This window comes from Lichenostomus cassidix, chromosome 11 (genome assembly GCF_008360975.1).
Source record: "Lichenostomus cassidix isolate B80296 chromosome 11, HeHo_3.0, whole genome shotgun sequence".
Taxonomy (NCBI): Eukaryota; Metazoa; Chordata; class Aves; order Passeriformes; family Meliphagidae; genus Lichenostomus; species Lichenostomus cassidix.
The window spans coordinates 11,664,502-11,683,006 of record NC_139492.1 but is presented as its reverse complement, the minus strand read 5'-3'; the positions used below and the strand labels follow the sequence as shown (position 1 = coordinate 11,683,006).

Below are 18,505 nucleotides of genomic sequence, written 5' to 3'. Positions count from 1 at the left end.
CCTTTCTCCTGATCCTGAAACATATTTTTGGTGTGAACCTGTCACCCAGCTCAGCTGTGGCTGCACAAAACAGTCACTGAAGTGAATTGTGCTCTCTAAGCTTGGGCACCAATGTTGGAAATGAGACATCCTCAGCAAGGATTCTTCCCAGCCTGGAAAAGCTGGTGGTTGTTGTGGCCTGGAAAAGCTGGTGGTTTTTGTGACCTGAAAAGATTCTGCCCTAATGGGTTACATCTCATCAACCAGCTCAAAGCTGGCAGTTGTTACTGGTTTTGCACACTGGCTTCCCAAATTGCTTATAAAATACAGATCACACCTGGGAACCATGGCCTGTTTTCCCTCACAGCAGATCTCTGGAGTCCATCAAGAAAAAGGTGGTGGGTTTGTTTTGTTTTTTTCCCAGGGTACACTGAAGAGAGACCATCATCTGATTTTGAAAGACTCAGAATAGCAGGATCTCCTGGACAGCTCTCAAGTGGGAAATGACAATTTGGTTTCAATGTCTTTCCCATATAGAAAATATGCTGATTTTCCCTCATTCTGGGAGACAGTTTCCCATCTGCTGCTGAGTGCTATGATGCTAAAACTGTGACCATACCCTAAGCAGTTTCAGGATGACAGTGAAATGTGCGTTTTTAAGACTAAAGGGAGAAGGAAAAGCCTGATGTCGAGACAGGAAGCTGATGAGTCTTGTAATAGCTGACTCTGCTACACACTGTCTTTGTGAGAACAGGAGATGAGCAAAAAGTGACCTGCAAGAGACAGTAGGAAGCCATGGGAAAAACTTGCTGAATATCCTGAGAGTCAAAGTTAAGATTTGTACAAAACCCTCCTTGCCTTGGGCTATTATTTTCATGCTTCCAGTTTAGGATTATTTGTGAATAACACGTATGTCTGTATAGGTACATATCATTGCACATCCTCATGTGTATAGGTAGCTATGTGAGGAGCCAATCCTGCCTCCTGTGTGCATCATCAATACTTCATGTGGTTTTTTTGTTATTGAGTACATTTAGATTTATTGAGTGCATGCCTGGATGCTATGGCAAATGATGTCAGGGCATCACAATGAATTGATGACTCAAAATTGATGACGGCAAAAGTAACTGCAATGAGTTTAAAATAAGTAATAACACACTGATTTGAAGACTAGGAGCAGCAAAAGTTTTCACTGAGCATACAGAATGATCTTGGGAGAAATTAGGCATTCTGCTGTCACAGGGGGACAAAGGTAAAATCTTCAGCGTACTGAATGTGAGGCATTCTTATTTAGCAAACAGAGTAGATGAACCCTTTCCCAAGCTGGCATTTTGGCTGTGTTCCTGTGATTAAATGGGAATGTGAGCTCTCAGTCAGGATGGGAGGCAAAGTGAGGTCTTTGCAGATGTACAACAGCTTCTTCAAACTACATCCATGTCTATTTTTTCCTCATCTGCCTTTCAAAATGTTTGAATAACCGCATATTAAAATACTAGATGATAGACAAAATATATACATACAAGCTCTCCAAACAGCTGAGCTATCCTACAAGGATTAATGTATAGACATGGTAGAGGAAAGGAGTTAAGGTTACCCTTGAGGCCAAACTGTGCTTCCTTTCATACACCCCTGTCCACATTACATAGACCCCTCTCCTCCAAATTCCAGACTGACCATACACAGGTATTTTTGTATTAGTAAAGCTTTTGATGTGAGACTGCTCTCATAAAATTATGAAAGCAAGCATGACAGAATGCTGCAGGGAACAAATATTGCAGCACACAGGTATTTCTGCCTCAGTCTAATTTCCTGGCAGTGTCCACATTGTGTTTGAATCCTGTGTTGATCCCTGCTGCACCTGCAGAGGAGCTACAAAACCCATCTGAAAGCCTGGGTAGTGCTCTCATGGTTGGCCAAGGATGATTTCTGTGCTGCATTAAACCCACAGGCAAAGAAGCAGCAGCAGAACAAAACAGCTTTGTGGCACGAGTTTTTGAAGTTTGTCCTTTACTTTCTATATTTCCCTTCACTCAGGGGTGTTTCACTGTCCAGATGAATTAATATCATAGCTAACAGCTTCAGAAGAATGGGTTGGCTATATCCCACCTAACCAAGCTCAGCTGAGCATCCAGTTAGACACTTATTTAAATCTCTCAATGAGATGTTCCAATTTTCTGCAAGCTGTTAATTACTGTAAATGATCCACAAGGCAGTAACCACACCCTCAGATCAAAACTGGACTTACAGGATAAATCCCAAAATTTCGCTCTCTTGTTCAGAAAGCCCAGTGAGCCCAGGTAGTCCTGATTCGTTTTCCAGACTGCATCCAGCAATAAATCACACAGATTTCTGATAAATGAGGATTATTTATAGTGGTATTTACATGTGTGCCGTTTCTGGCAGTGTGAGCTGGACTGATGCTCCTGATTCTTCCCAGACAGCAGCTCTGCCTCAGTCAAATTCTCCTAAACCAAACAATCTCATCTCTCAACAGATCATCCTTTGAAATCTACCATCTACTTTTTTTTTTTTTTCTTTTATCCTCCTGTGTTTGTGGGACTTTTCTTGCCCTGGTTCAAACAGCTGAAGAGGAACCTTCAGAGCTGATAGAACTTTCCTAAGTGGTTCTTAATGGTGTGCCAAGAAGTTTCATCTCAGGCCATTCCTTCTCCTTCTACTTCCCCCTTTCAAATCTTCCATTAAGTGAAAACAATGTATTTTTACAATAAACATACCACTAAACATGTCCATATATAGACTGATTTGATTATTATTGCAGAGCAGCTCTGATTTTTCCAAAGCAACTTATCTTAGTCATCACTATACAACACAGAAAAAGTAATAAAATGAGAAAGTAAAAAAGAAACTCAAAACCTTCTCTTAAACATTCCTCATTGACAACATCTTCTCTATGTATTCTACTTTGTCCTAAGTGTTTTTCTAATGCTTTAGTAACTTGCTATCCTCTGCCTACCACTGAAAGTGAGCCAAACAGGGCATGTGCTTAGCAGGGCACATTTTTTATGCAATAAAGGAAGTGAATTATCTCCTATGAACTTAAACTGCAAGCCTTGGGAAATAGCAGAAAAGCCTTGGAGGGTTAAAACACAAAGTGAATATCCATACTGCAAAATTACTATAGAATATATAATTACAAGTACTTGGCTGCTCAGTGTTTTGTCTCATCGTGACACAGGAGCCAGCATCAACTCTAATTGTGTCACCAGTAACAATGACAGTTATTATTACTTTTTATTATATGCAAATTCTCCATTTGTTCCTGCAGCTAATATAGCATTTAATCTGGTACCAGTACAGCATAGGTGATTGCTGTTTTTACTGGCAACAACATATTCCCTGCTGGGAAAATATGACTCGTCATGGAAAAGGCTTAATCTTGAAATTCAGCTATTTTTTGTTTCTTGGTGGCCTCTAATTGTAAGCTTGAGGCAGTGCACAATAATTATCAGTCTGCATGCATGAAAAGGAGTAAATGCCAGTCAGGCTATATGGTTGCTTTGTGCACACAACATGTAAAGAACTCTGCCATGTCAGTGGTGGGCTGGCAGCTTTCTTCTCCAGTGTAATGGCAGTGATTCAGCTGGTAACTGGATGAAAAATTGCAGCAGGTTTCCCTGTTATGATTCTTTCATGCATCTCTGTCAATGACAGTTTACATTCTGGGATTGAGATCATTTGTTTCCTGTTTGCTCACAGCTTCAGGCTTTTCTTGTTTGCCACCATGGATTTACAGCCCTCCCCCCCCAGCAAACCACATCTAAGGGGTTGAGGGATTACAAGGCTTAATACTTTACAGCTCAGCACATGTAGCAGAAAGTTGGAACTACTGTAAAAGGCATGATGAGTAGATATTCCTGTGAAATAGATACATACACGTGTGTAGATATGTTTGTCTATGTAGAAAGAAGCACACAGAGCAACCCCCAGACTAGTGAGATGCTAGACTAAAAGGTTTATTAGCAGACTGTCTTCCCATTTTCTCATAAACTAACAGGCAAAATGTCAGAAAGAAAGAATTATAAACACAAATAACCTTTTTGATATGTTTCTTCCCCTAACCCTATTTGGAAAGTGATAGCAAAGCAAAATGCACTCTTCAGAAGACTTCCAATAGTCAAACCTTTCTGTAGTTCAATGAAAAACCTGTTGCTGTGTTCATACAGTCATTAAACAAAATTGAGGGCATGAGCACAAGCACGAATGACCTGACACAGCACTAACCATACCTGCCGAGTAGGAGAGATGCTTTATACCCCACGTGCCAGATCTTACCTATTTTACTCCCATGCTTCCCCACCACCAATGCCCTCCCATGCCTGTCTGAAGTAGGGAACTGCTTCAACCTACATTAACAACTGTGTAAATAAAAGCACAGACAGGGGTGCTAAGGCTTGCATTTAACTCCTGCTAAAATTAACTGGAGTTGATTCAGCCTTGAAAAATGCAACCCTAAAATCTCAGATAAAGCATGAGGGTAAAGCATTGAGACTAGAACAAAACGGTGAGTGTGTAATTAAATGGAGACCTGAATATAAGCTGCCCAATCTAGCATCTTTCTTACTCAGCTATCCTTTATCTATGAAAGGAAGTATTGTTTGCCTTTATCACTCTTGTCATGGTCAGCAAAACTGGGTGAACTGAAGAGTTTATTTGGTAAATGCCACCTTTTTTTTTTGTTTGTTTTTCTATCCCCTAGCTGCTCAGAAGCAGTTCAACTTTTCCTTGAAAGAGTATTTGTATTCAGAGAATTATTTGTGGTTATTCTCAGCTTATTCTCAAGCAGCTCATTACAAGCATTCACTCTTTAAGGACTTGGTTAATTTTGATTAGACACATGGCTATAGGGTATGTTTCTGTCCCTGACTAAATCTCTAAGTGTTCAGTTTCTTGATTAAGTACTCATGTTTACAAATTTACAACTCTCTTTCTAAGGCTGTTCTTAAATATTTATTTAATATACACTCCTTCAAACATTACTGCCATAAGAAAATAAGCTTTTTCACAGCAGTTCAAGCAACAGTCTCTGGTGACTGAAGTTTCAGAAGGGGCATTACTTCTTTGAGAGAGTACAACTGAGGTCATGCTATTTGAAAATGCAAACATGATGTATTACATAGGTTAGCTGTAAGAAAACTTGTCTTAGAGTCACAGTGTATTATATGAATCCCTCTGAACTCACCAGAATATTTTAAAATAAAATGGCAGAGTCAGATTTTTAGAAATGTTTCTGGATATAGACCACAGAATCAAGTCCATTGACCTGTCCTGGTTCCTTCGCATGGTTCCAGAGTTGCAAAACTGTTGTGAAACTGTCTTCATCAGTGGGTTTATTACTGCTTATGTCATCAGAATGCTGCAAAGAAGCTTTTAGAAGTGGTCTTAGGCACCTAAAATGAGTTAAAACACCACCATATTAGCCCCTTTTCCCCCATAGATTCACTCACATTCACTGTAGGTTGTATACATAAATTCTAAGAATGAAGATATGACCTTTTGGGGAAACACTATCAAAAGATCACAGAATCAAGTCCTGAATTAGGTGGCACTTTAAATATCAGTTCTTTGTGTCAGATGAAATTGAGCAGAAGAGCCAAAAGAAGGAAAGGCCAAGCTTGAGCCTAGCAGAGGTGGCCCAGCAGAGGCAGCCAGGGAGCACAAGTGGCAAGAAAAGAAACTTAACTCCTCTGCAGCAACTGTGTTAAAGCCACAGCTTGAAATGCCCACCAAGAGCAGATTCTCCTGGAAAGAAAGGCAGGAAAAGGATAACCCACTTCTGCCAACTGAGTCAAGCCACAGTCTCCATGCAAAACTGACACTAAGTATTTTACTCTTTACAAATAGTCTTTATAATTGGGATTTTTAAATAATCCTGCTTAAAAGGGATTGCAGCTGTAATCAATTTGTGGAGGGCTGTTTTAATAAGAAGCTGCTCGAATAGGATTAACTATGAGACCCTAGACCTCTTTCCTCCAGTCCTTAAACTCCTATTTGAAACATTTAGATACCCCATAAATTATTTATTGGTCTTACAAGGTGTCATCAAGCTAAGAAAATGATGCTTGACAAGTTGAAAACCGTAACCATTTCCACCAATTTGTTAACAGCCTCTCCCACATGGCATGTAATGTCTCACTTCTGCCTTGTCTTGCAGGAACAGTAGTTACATTCACCCATTGCACCAAAAGCACATGTGGAGAGCTGTCAGACCTTGTGCATTCTGTTTATTTCAGGAAATGTTCAAGAAAATAATTTATAGATAGCTTGAAAATAGAATGTCAGAGTGGATTTCCTTTTTCTTGTGAGGTTCTTAAACAACAAGGAAACAGAAAAAACAGAGTTTTTTCACTCTCCTTGTCTACCAAAAACTCCTTAGCTGACTCTGTGATTTCTGAACTGCACAGATCAACACATATATAGGCATGCTACAGAAAGGAATCCAGGGAAAATCTGTGAGGGCTTTGGCCAAGAAAAGAGGAGTCAACACTTCTCTCAGCTCTAGCTGGATTTTTTTTTCCAGGGCTTCTTCAGCACCACTAGTTCGTGATGATTGGTAAAATGATAGTGGAACAGAGACATATCTTTTCTACAAGGGGTCTAGCTTAAGGATCACTTCAAGCATGAGGCAATCTGCATTTAGGAAATATCATCTTAAATAACTCTTTATAGTTCTGATTATCTGAGAAGGATAGATACTCACTGCACCTGAAAATAGGTTTCTGCTCATCACTGCTTCTTGTGGGAATGTAATACAAGGTTTCATGCTTGCTTTCCTCTGTAGGGTCTTAAACTCACTGACTCCCATGCTGGCAATGTTCAATCATTAGTTACAGCAGTTTTGTGGGGACCTTAGGCCATAAGCACTTTGTTTAAATAGTTTGTTAGTTTTGTTTAATTTGTTTCTTGTTATTTTGTATTTATTTTTTACAACCAGCATGAGATTATAGATTTGATCCATGGTGCAACCAATCTTTGTACTGTGAAGCTGTCTGTGCCAGTGTATCACATAAAGCAATTAAAAAACTGGTTAAACAAAGACTTCAGAGTGAGAAGCTCTAATTTATTACATGCTGTTTATTTACTGTATTATTCTACTAATGCCAGATCAGTCAGCCTTCAGCACCAATAATAAAACTGTCCATGGGACCAAGGCTCATGGGGGAGTGACCTGTGGTTTTGCAAGCGTACAGTTTCCACAGACAGAATATCTGAAACTAAATCCACTTAAAAGCACAAAACTGGGGAAACTACAGATGCACACAAGCAAGGTTTTGTCTGATCTACTTCCTGATGTAATTTCAAGTTCACTGAACTTCTTTGATGTTTGGTCAGTTTAAGAGACAGTGACTGCTGAAAGCTTCTCTTCCGTTCAGTCGTGGTGCACAGGACACAAAGGACAGCAACAACTGCCATATAAATTATGGACTCTCGAGTACATCTGACTCTACCAGATATTCAAACATTGGGACTGGGTGCGGTCATTTCATAGAAAACCCCTCTGTGTCTTAAAAAGAGAGGAAACAGAATATGAAGTGAAAGAAATTAGGGAAAAAAATTCTATTTTTACTTTCAAAAATATTTAAGCTGTTTGTTTCTGACTCCTTATAGACACCATGAGATTATGGCTTGATCCTTTGTACAACCCATCTGTTTAGTGTGAAGCAATGTTCGTGTATCACATAAAGCAATTAGAGAAACTGGTTAAACAAAGACTTCAAAATGTGAAGTGTCTGGCAGTCCTGGCTAAAATATTTAACATACAATACGGTGCCTTTTCTACACACTGCTCTATGAAATAGATAACTCCCAGCAGACTGGAAACATTAGCGGAAACATCATTGAAAACTCAATCTTAGATTTAATGCGAGAAAGTTGCTGCTCTCTGCCATCTGACTTTTAGATGCTTGTATGTGATTGACTTTTAAGCCACTTCAGCACTTTAAAATAGATGTACTTCTGCTTCACATTTACAAACTTGGGCATGATGACCTCAGAAAGATACTGGGTGAAAGCAAATAGTACTTTCCCATTTTCCTTTGAAAATCTTGATTTTGACTGTTAGAGCATCCATAAAGTTATGGTAAATTACAAAAAGAAAGCACAGCTTTTAGAAGCTGTAGTTTACAGGTGAGAAACATTTTATAAGAAATGCCTGAATATGCAGAAATATTTGAATATGAGTTTTTCCTTGTTCTAGCTAATTTGTAGTTTTTATGATGGTACAGCTCTGCTCATTTGTGAACAAAGATATTTGTGGTTTGAGGCAGACACACAGAAGCAAATGAGTATAAAAGATGCAGAAAGCAATATAATTTAGCAGGGGGAAAATGAAGAAATTCTTGAGCTGCTAATAGAAAAGAAGCACATTGGCCTAGAAACCCCTTTTTGTTTATAATTTCATAAACCGAGTCAGTAGCCTGAGACAAGCCTGTCACATCTTTGGCACTGAACAAGGGTCAGTGATGGATAACTGACCTCCTTTCTCACTTTTATCAACAAATGTCAAAAAAGGCAAACAACAGCAATGACATCCTGCTCAAACAGCCAAGAGTGTTTCATTTTCTTTGCACTTCTGTTTCCTCTGTGCCTTTAATCAGGGCTGGGGGATGTAATTGCTCTGTCTGGGCACAGCTTAAGGCATGCTGTGCAACTAACAATTAGTTTAGAGACTGAGATCTATAAATTTTGAGAAAAGAGTAAGAGGATTTGGTGTGCTTGAGCTATCCTTTCTAATGAAGAAAAATATCACACCGGAAGGGACCCAGAGTGTTATCAAAGCAACTTAATATCATCTGGTAGTGATTTGTAGGCCCTCATAATCTATTGTGATCATGTTGAAGGGGGAGGAAAAAGTCCACGTGTTCCACTATTTATGAGATTTCCCAAATGATGGCCGCCATCTGTGCAAACGCCACTAATCTGAGCCACCGTCCTCGTGGCAAATGGCTCCATGGGATTGTCCCAGGGAAGGGAAACACTGCAGGAATGTTGGGCTATTTATTGTTTATAAAAATAAACCAACTGGACTAAGACATATGCGAGGAATTTATATCAAACAGCTGCACAAGCAAGTTGCCTCAATAGGCAGGGTGCATCGGTGATGCAATCAGACCACACCGAAAGATCTTCCTATTCATCTTAGAATATACACGGCATGCTTGAGATGCTGGTTTGTCCTCATCTACACCCAAACTCACCTTACATGGATATTCTCAAAGTAATTTCTGAAAACAGTTTATGTAGACTGAAACTGTTTTATGATGTGAGTTTATTAGCTAAATAAATATAAACAATGTCTAAGGACAGTCTGTCCCCATAGAATGTTACCTCTCAAACATTCCCTCATTGCTCTCTTAGCTAAACAAGCACAATGCAGATACTAATACTCAGTGTTAGTGAACCAAGCACACCAAGTTTCTAAGATTTGAAAAATCCTTGTTTTATGGTTAGCAGCCTAATCCCACTAAAGTCCTTTCCTAATTTCTTGATGAAGAAGACCAAATCCATCACAATGAGAAACAATATTCAGTGAGAACAAAGAGTCAAGGAGTAACGAGATAACACCGAAATGACAAACGGTGTCACAGCAAACCCACAAAGTACAATATTTTAGTGTTGAGCCTGCATGACAGCATCACACAAAGGGGAAAAGAGAGCTGATCAGAGACAAGCTTCTTGCTTTTGTAAAGCTGTTTTACCAGACATGCTTGACACTGGAGAGCATCTTACTTTTTTCACTGTTAATGGGTTAGTATATGTACAGCAGCCTCTGGGAAATTCTCTTTCTAGGTCTACATGTTTGAAAACAGCAATCTTCACTTTTCATTAAAACTGCATGCACTTTGAAACACCTGCCTTCAGGAAAACTCCCAAGCTGATTGACTCGAACATGAGAATTAATTCAGGCTGCTTTAGTGTGTGGACAAGGCTACACAGAACAGCGTGTCAGAATTAGGCTTTTCCATAATACAAACTGGCAAGGATTGCTCTTTTGGGAATCCTGCTCAGCTGGAATTCAAGCACTTTGTTTGACAACTGATTTTCAAGGTGTGTGTCCTTTTCTTTTAAACAAACACATGATGCTTGAAAGCTCGGGTACAACAGTGCATATGTACATATACATGAATGAGAAAAGGACAGCTCCTGAGAAATCCTTTCCTATAACTTGTGTCACTTACCCATGGTAATGCCAGAACTTTCCAGCTAGAAGGAAGGAAAAATGGGTTTTTGCTCAATTTGTTTCAAAAGAGTGATCATAAATGCCACTAGTAGATACCAATTGTGCTTTCTGACTTCTGGGAGACTCCAGAATTTGGGTCTTCCTTTTTTGGGGGGTGGGGGGGGAATCTTTGCACAGTCATAAGATATTCTAGCTCGGACACTGTTAATGTGTGAGCTACACACTTGAACTGGCTGCTTTTTATCAAACAAACCACCCCAAACCCAACCCTTCACCCCGAAACAAAAGGCTTTATCCACTCAAAGCACAGTTTCTGTGCTCCAGGCACTCTGTGCTTTGGTCCCACTGTCTCAGTGAATGATTTTGCTGATGCCCATGCACAGCACCTCTTCCCTACATACCACACATAAATATTTTTAAGTTCTCTGTTCACACCCAAACTCAAAAAGCATTCACTTGAACAGTGGTTTAGGTCCCAGTTTTCCTGCAGTTATGGCTGATTTATAAAACGGAATAAAGGCTGTTTAAAGCCATTAGTGAATCTGACAATAAACTCGCTCTTTTACAGGCAAGAGACAGTTGAGAAACAAATTCAAAGGTATCTGTTGTCTTAATAATCACTGAAATGCAATCTTGGTGTAGCTCAAGGTGTAATTACCTGACATTTTTCTGACAGTAAGACATAAAAATTCTTGTATTTCCTTTAAATGCTGACTGTTCATTTCTGTTCCTGTGTTGCAGTTAATCCTCTTTTCTGTGCTGCAGTCTAGAGAAGTGGCCTCACAAAAATCTGTAGAAGCACAGTAAAGGTGAGGTCTGTGACCCAGAGGTCAGGGAACCTTCACAGTCACCTCCACAACTAGAGAAAATAGATCCTAGAACTGCATCAGCAACAGACTGCACTTCTGATCAGATTCCAAACTGGTTTGAGTCAGAGTACATGTAAAGTCCTAAGGGTTACTTTAGGAAAATTCCTGTTTTAAAGAATGCTATCTTGTCCAGTCATATGGTCTGAAAAATTAGGCTGGGAGCATTTAAAAATGTCTCTCTTAGAGCTGTACTGAGACATTTCACATGAACATGTGAAATGATCACTATTAAAACAATGTGCCTGGTAGGATTTCCTTGTGTCAGTGACTGTTTCCCTCCTTGCCAGTATCTGCTCACCTATTTGAATACAGAGATATAGTTTTAGCTCTATTACCAAATACATAACTGTTCCTGACAGAGTTAGGATTGGTATGCAAGGACACTGAGGAAGAAGGTCCAGCAGCTCAACCAAAGATCAATGTGCATAAGATAACCATGTTCAGCCTAGAGGAAGGTGCTCTTATATATCAACCTATGGTCCAGCACTGCAGAAACAGCTCCAGCATCCTTCTCCTGTTCCTGCTGTTAGTGGAGGTAACCAGCAGGATGGCTGTGAGCACACCTCAGCTCAGTTTCCCAAAAGGAAATCTGCATTGGGACACTGTTCCCATCTCCTGTTGCAATTTATTTCATTCTGAGTTGTACCACTGGAACTGTTTATGAAGTCATGATATAAAGTTGGTTGTAAACTGATCTGGGCCCAAGAGCTTTCATAAAATGCTGGTGGCAGATGTGAGGCTGCCAACAGTCTCCTAAATCAGTTGTGCTCCATGAGAGATAGTGGAGCCTTACCTAAGGTTATCTTTTCCCCACCAACTTTGGTGTTTCTTGTGTCACTAAATTCACAAACACGTCACAGAAGCTGATGGGAAAAGAGTTGCAGAGGTTGAGCCTTACCTGTGTACAGTCTTTCCAAAAGGAAACCTCACACTGGCATTGGTTTGTAAAAATGGATGCCGATGGCCCATAGATCTAAGTCTCTAATTTTCAAATATAGGAACAGAAATAGATTCTGTCCTCCTGTAAATACATGCCAGGAAAGTACAGTCATGAGGACTGAAACGATGCCTGGTTTTTGCTCCCACTCTCTCAAGCACAAAACAAGCAGAAAATAAAATTCACTAGCTGATTGCTTTTCAGGTTTCATTTAAAACATCTTTATAACTCCAGTGTACTTCCTACTCCTACTTATTCCTGCATCATCAGTCATGCACAGCACTGTAAAATACCATGTTTGTCACTCTTCTGAAATGTAAAGGTATATGCTACTTGAGATGTGTTGTTTCAGGACTCCTGAGTGATTCATACTATGATGAAGTCTTACTATGATGGGAGGACAACAGGTCATTCAGAGCATGCCAGTAACTAAGTTTCTTCACAAGTTATTTATCAATATTTCAACACATTACCACATTTTTCCTATTAAAACACACAAAGCTATCCCCCAGAAGCTACCAAAAATTGTGGCATTTTGCTCCTGTTCACAAAATGTGGACAGGAGCAAGTACTAGTACTAGTAACCTAGAAATATATAGTGATTTTTACTGTGTATAAAGCATAAAAGGTTTCAGACTGCAAGATGCACAATTTTTCATCACAAAATGAGTAGAAATATTTCATTTCTGCAGAGCCTAGTTATTATTTGTAAACTGTGTAACATGAGGAGACTTACACAGAATTTCCCTCTTATTAGCAACTATGTATGTCCAAGTCAATTGAAAAACAGAACTTAGAAAGCCTTAAAAATAATATATTATTTGGAGTGCTATCATTGCTACTGTTTTAAACATGAAAAGACTAGGCTAAAAGACACATATACACAATGGGGGTCTTACTTTTTACTTCTCTTCCTGGATGCAGAGAAGTGATCTGTCCTGTAAGACAACAGGAAAATGTCTTTGCTATTTTTATGCTGACAATTTATTTTTGTGATCCTAGAGATATTCTTTTTTCATGAGATATTAAATTAAGCACTTTTTGAGGAAGGTGAAGGTTCTAGTCAGGCTCTTAGAGGTTGAATAGGAAGTGGAGTTTAAGCAGGGCAAAGGCAGAGCTAGAAGTTTGCCTACATTTCTATTACACACTCCTATAATGTAGGTGCTTCTTCTACCTCTTTATAGCAATACAACTACATATCTTTAAAAAGGTTTCCACACCCATTGTGGAAGGGATTGCTTAACAAAATCACCTTTTCCTTACATTGATTTTCTAGTTGCTTTGCCTTTCTGAGGTTTTGTGGAGTAGTCAGGATCATGTAGTATTGAGCTTACAATAAACAAGACCTGCACTAAAACAAGACCTTTTTTACAACAAAAAAGTACTCTGTATGACATTAGGAGGCAGAATATAAGCTGATTTTTTAGATCACACATTAAAATAGAAAAAAAAGTGGGTCAGCCTAATGGAGTGTCTTTTTGTTCATATTTCCCTTTTCTTAGAAAATAAAACTGTTTTTCAGGTTTCAGAAGAGAAGGAATGAAAATCAAAGTAAGGAATGTTCTCAGCATTCTTGAAACAAGTGATTCTTCATATTACTACTTTTTATGGGAATGACTGTCAATCATCAATCTTCAAAACTGTCATAAACACCCACACATGCTATTTCAAAGATACCTAATGTAGGATATATAATAACATATTTCAAGCTGGATTCAAAGCTTTTCATCTATCTAATAGTTAGGAACAAGGAAAAACACAAACATCAAATGAAATGAAATGTATTTGTTGATGCTAACTGCAAATATTCATTTTATAAAAATTAAGTCTATTACATATCTATTTAAAAATAATTTTTCATGTCTGAATGATGATAAGGATCCTGAAATTACTGCATGCATAAAGAACCACTGATCCAAGCAGGTGATCTGCCAGACAGGACCAATATTACAGTGCATGTCATGGCTTACAAATTTCCTCATTTCTAGAAGAAATCAATAATCTTTCACAGATTTCGTCCCATTGTGACCTGATCTCAGTTACTCATTGAGAATTTACAATCCACAGAAGTGGGGAGGGGAAATTCCACAAACTCCTGTTTATGGAAGGCACTCCTCCAAATCAACAGAAATATTCATCACAGCTTCTAGACATTTACAGATTCTGTTAGCAAGGCATATTAAAGACAGAAGAGATGCACATGACAGATTTCCATCCTGTTTTCGAAATATTAGGAAAAATAATCAGCAACAGTGTATTTGGAGCTGCACAAGGCAACAAATTATAGCTTTTTTGTGCTGAGATTGAACAAAGAGAGAAACTCTGGACAGCCAAGGGAATGTTGTAAGCAGGTCTGCTCCATCCCCAGACTATTGCTTGGAAAGAACTGCAAAGGAACGTGGACAGAATGAAGTAAGGAGAATGTATTAGGACTAGAAGAAATAACTTTTAAGTGCTTTGCTCCTGGATCATCTTTGATGTTTAGAGGACCAGATAGTGTTTCACCCAACCCAGAAAGTTTGCACATTACTGCAGTGACAGAACTGTCTGTTGACAACAAAATGGACCAGAGCTGTCTGTGCAAAGTCCATCAAACAGCCCAAGGACATGGCCACAGGGCACTGGAAGTGGGCAGAGCTTCCCTAGAGGGACTGGCCATCCCTCACTGTGCTCTGCTCTAGCAGGGCAAGGACCTCACAGGATACAGCCAAACCTGAGCCTGAGGCAGGTGGTGTGTGGATGCCAAATAAAAGGAGTCACAGCTTCAAACAAATCTTAACATTCTCTTTTTGTCACATGCCTTAGTTGGAAAAGTTCAATAATGCCTGGGGAGCACAGGCACTGCCAGCAAAAATGTGGGAGGAACATCTGGGCTTGCCTTCCTGTGCCCAGGGCAGGTGACAAGGCCACAGGGACATCCTCTGCATCTCCCTGCATGGCTCCTCCCTCAGAGCTGGCACATTAATGGAACCTCAGACCCACTAAAAATACTGGATATATTTCTCAATCTCAACTCCAGCTTTCAAATGAGTGCATTATTTATTCATTAGTACTACATTCAAAGTGCTGTTTCCCTTGTTACTCGGTGAAATAAATGAAAGAACAGTGATATCACTCTAAATCCCAATTTACAGCTCTTGCAAGCCCCAGATGACTATACCATAAAAAATTCTCCTTACCCTCCCCCTCTCCACTCCTGTCTGCCTTGCATCTGACTGAGAGAAGAGCTGCCCACTGCGAGGAGCTAAGGCTGAGCTGGTGCCATGACCTAAGCAGAGGAAGCTACAACAATGATCAAGAGATCCCAGATGGGAGGAAGGACAATCCCGGAGCCAGCACTTCGATCAGAGAATTGGGCTCTATGTGTAAAGTGCACCTGCAGATACACTTTTTTTCTGGAGAAAGACTGGACAGAGAAAGTAGGGCAGACTGGGCTGTACAGACACAGTGCACAGATGTGGAGGATATTTTCACATGTTTACTTGCTTATGATAAAAAAATATTTATCTAAAAAAGTTTAGACCTGATTAATTCCTGAATCTTGATTTTAGTTTTTTCTTTGGGAGACACACCAAAATATCTCTGGTTCTCATGTATGGCTGAGCTCCTCAGGGCTCTAACACAAGTTCAGCTCTCATAAGCTTCCTCTGGCCAAACTTGCAAACTCAATGTCTGTCCCTGTGCTGTGGTAAGAAATAGAGCCAAATACAGGCAGATTAAATAGAGGGAAATTTTCAAATCAGATAGGTTTAGAACAAACTTCAAATTTTACATTCAGGTCCTGGCCTTTTATAATTATGGGGGAACTCTAGCTTTGACTATCCAAAAAATTCAGCACGTCATGCTTGTAAGGAGAATCTTAACCCCATATGTTTAATGTAGCAGACCAATAAGATTTCAAAAGTCTCAAAATTTTAAAAATCTATGATTAAAAAACTGATGAATTTTAACCCCAGTCTGGTGATTCTCAGTGTCCTGTCTGCTGCATGCTGGAGACACAGCAATGTGGAGGGATGGGGGTGTAATTTTTCAAAGGGTTGTAGCTGTTAAGCATCAACTTCTGTGGTCACTCAGACTCCAAGGAGGCCAACATGTCATGGAAGAGCAATAATTAATATTATCTATCACCTCTCACCTTTCAGTTCCCCAGGAGCTGCTTTTGACTATTAAGATATTCAAGTTACTTTAGCACCAGGAAACTTGAATTTGTATCTCCCCAGATATTCAAGCAGACAGGAAACAGCAGATGCTTGGCCCGGGCAGATGTGTGTGTAAGGGTATGGCAAAGGGGGAATGCAGAGGTGTGTGAGGGTGTGACAGACTAGGAGACAGCTCCTGCTGCTCACTGAACTGCCTAAACACACCCAGCTACCTGCAAACAGGCAGCAAAATACCAGCACTGGCTGCTCAGGAAGGACAGACACCTCACTGCCACTTGAGAGGAAGGTCCAGAGTGACAAAAGCAAATTTAGACCTTTCTGTTTGAAGAGGTAGCTCCGAGAGGCTAAAGTAGGCAGAGTTAAATTAAACCAAGGTCAGAATGTAACCATTGCTAAGACAGATTTAGGCAGCAAACCCCAAATTGCTTGAGGACACAAAAACTGGTACTTTATCCTGAAATCTAACATGCACTATCTGGCAACAGCATTGTTTCAATTATGAAACAATTCACATCTCAGCTGACACATGTAATGAAGCTTGCTACTTGCCTAGCACATAATTTAAGGTAAAAGAAAAGAGGGTATGTTTTATCATGGTCTTTCATATCTTTGTCTATTGTTCTGCAATCCATTTGCATACCTAAAGGGAAATGGCCTTTTTAATTTCTTTCCCCTCTCCTAATCATCTGAGGCCCATTTAGAAGTGTTCTGTATCCTGTAATCAGGCAATTTATACAGTGTGCACCCTTAGGCTACAGCCATTACAAACAAGCTGAAAAACTCCTTTACAATAAATGATTTAGCATGGGAAGACACCATTCATAATTAATTTTTTTCTGTTTGCATTGGCAGATGGTCTCAGAAACTGAAGCATGGCCTACTGCCCACACCTTTATTGCAAAAAGAACAGGGCAGCCTTAGAAGAAAAAGAGAAATGCTTGTAAGAGTGCTTTACTTTGGGAATAAACCTTCTCCCCAGCTTTTCATGAATTTGTGCATGTTGCAGACTGGATTCAAAGTTTGTGGAAGTCAAAGAAAAATAAATCCCATTAGTTTCTGACCAGTATCTGAATTAAAACCACAAGGAAAATATTGACTTGAAGGAAAGTGTGACTGTTTGCTTTGGGTTTTTTTGTTTTCTTCTTCTTTTTTTTTTCCATTATTTTCCATAAGGGTTCTTTCGGAGGCAGCTTAAACAGACATATTGTGAGGGTGGATTTGAAAATGACCAGCTTTGGATTTCTGAAAGCTGGATACTCACTGAGGCAGCAAGTAAAAGAGAGTTCTGCTATTAGCCACATTTTACAACATGCATTTTCCTGCTTCCACAGAGGGACAGCTGATGACAACTTCATTCTCCATTGACTCATGTATTTGCTCACTGTTTACACGCTGCTTTTCAGTACTTTAAAACAACTTCTGAGTTGCTGGCATCACTGCAAACTCCCCCAGACTGAGATCGAGCCAAGCAGACTGTCATGTTAGTGGCCTGTGCCAGTATTTTCTTGATGGTGATAGGATAGTCCTAACTACTACACAGCAAATTCCTAATTTAAGAGTAAATAGACCTTTCTGTGTCATGGCTCAGAGTACTCTGAGCCTCCCTTCTGCTCTGTAAGAAAAGAGCAAGCTGCATTTCCATGTGTGATCTCTAGAATGTGATCTAATCAAGCCTCACTGAAGTCTGCAATGTGTTTAGGGTGCTGGTACTGAAAACCAAAGCCACTGACTGCCCATTCAGAATGATCTGTGTGGATTTACACGCAAATGCAAAACCCCTGGGTGAGCTCAGAGGCACAGGGATTACAAGATGTTATCTGAAAATGCAGTTAGTTTAACGGCTCCTCATATTTGTGGTATCTAGTCATACCTTTACTTGCCAGGAAGACACTTTTACCACAACCTCCAACATCAGATAATCCAGGTGAGCTGGACCTTCTCCAAGAGCAGATGCCATGATATACTTTAGGCAGGAGCAACTTTTATATATATATTTATACTTCAGGCAATTTTCCTCTGTAAGAATCAGCTGATGCTAACACCTACAGGCATAATGTGCTGTGTCACAGTTTCCAAAGGAAAAAAGAGAATGGGAACATTCCATGTCCAAACCCTTTCCTGCCCTCTGAATCTAATCCTCAGCACTGTCTGAGTGCAGAGCCAGGCCCTGGGATCACCCAAGGGCTGTGCAGCCACACACACCTGTAGGGCAATGAAACACCTTCCACTGTGCCAAATCTTACTGACTTCTGTGCTTATAGGGTTTTGGGGATCACCAGAGTTGCTCAGTGTTGCTTTGGTATTCTCTTTTTCCCACTGTGCCAAAACCTACTGATGATGAAATAGCAATAGGAAAGCTGTT

At 39.8% G+C, this 18,505-nt stretch overlaps 1 long non-coding RNA gene across 1 annotated transcript in view; it reads right to left on the bottom strand.

Annotated features, from left to right (window-relative positions):
* Window positions 1–205: 205 nt before the first annotated feature.
* LOC146432310 (uncharacterized) overlaps window positions 206–18,505 on the bottom strand; it is a 32,881-nt gene continuing 14,581 nt past the window's right edge. Inside the window, exons 3-4 of the long non-coding RNA XR_014854545.1 lie at window positions 5,261–5,387; window positions 206–752 (exon numbers count right to left, since the gene is read on the bottom strand). This is a non-coding gene — a long non-coding RNA (uncharacterized LOC146432310). The remainder of the gene's footprint in view (window positions 753–5,260; window positions 5,388–18,505) is intronic.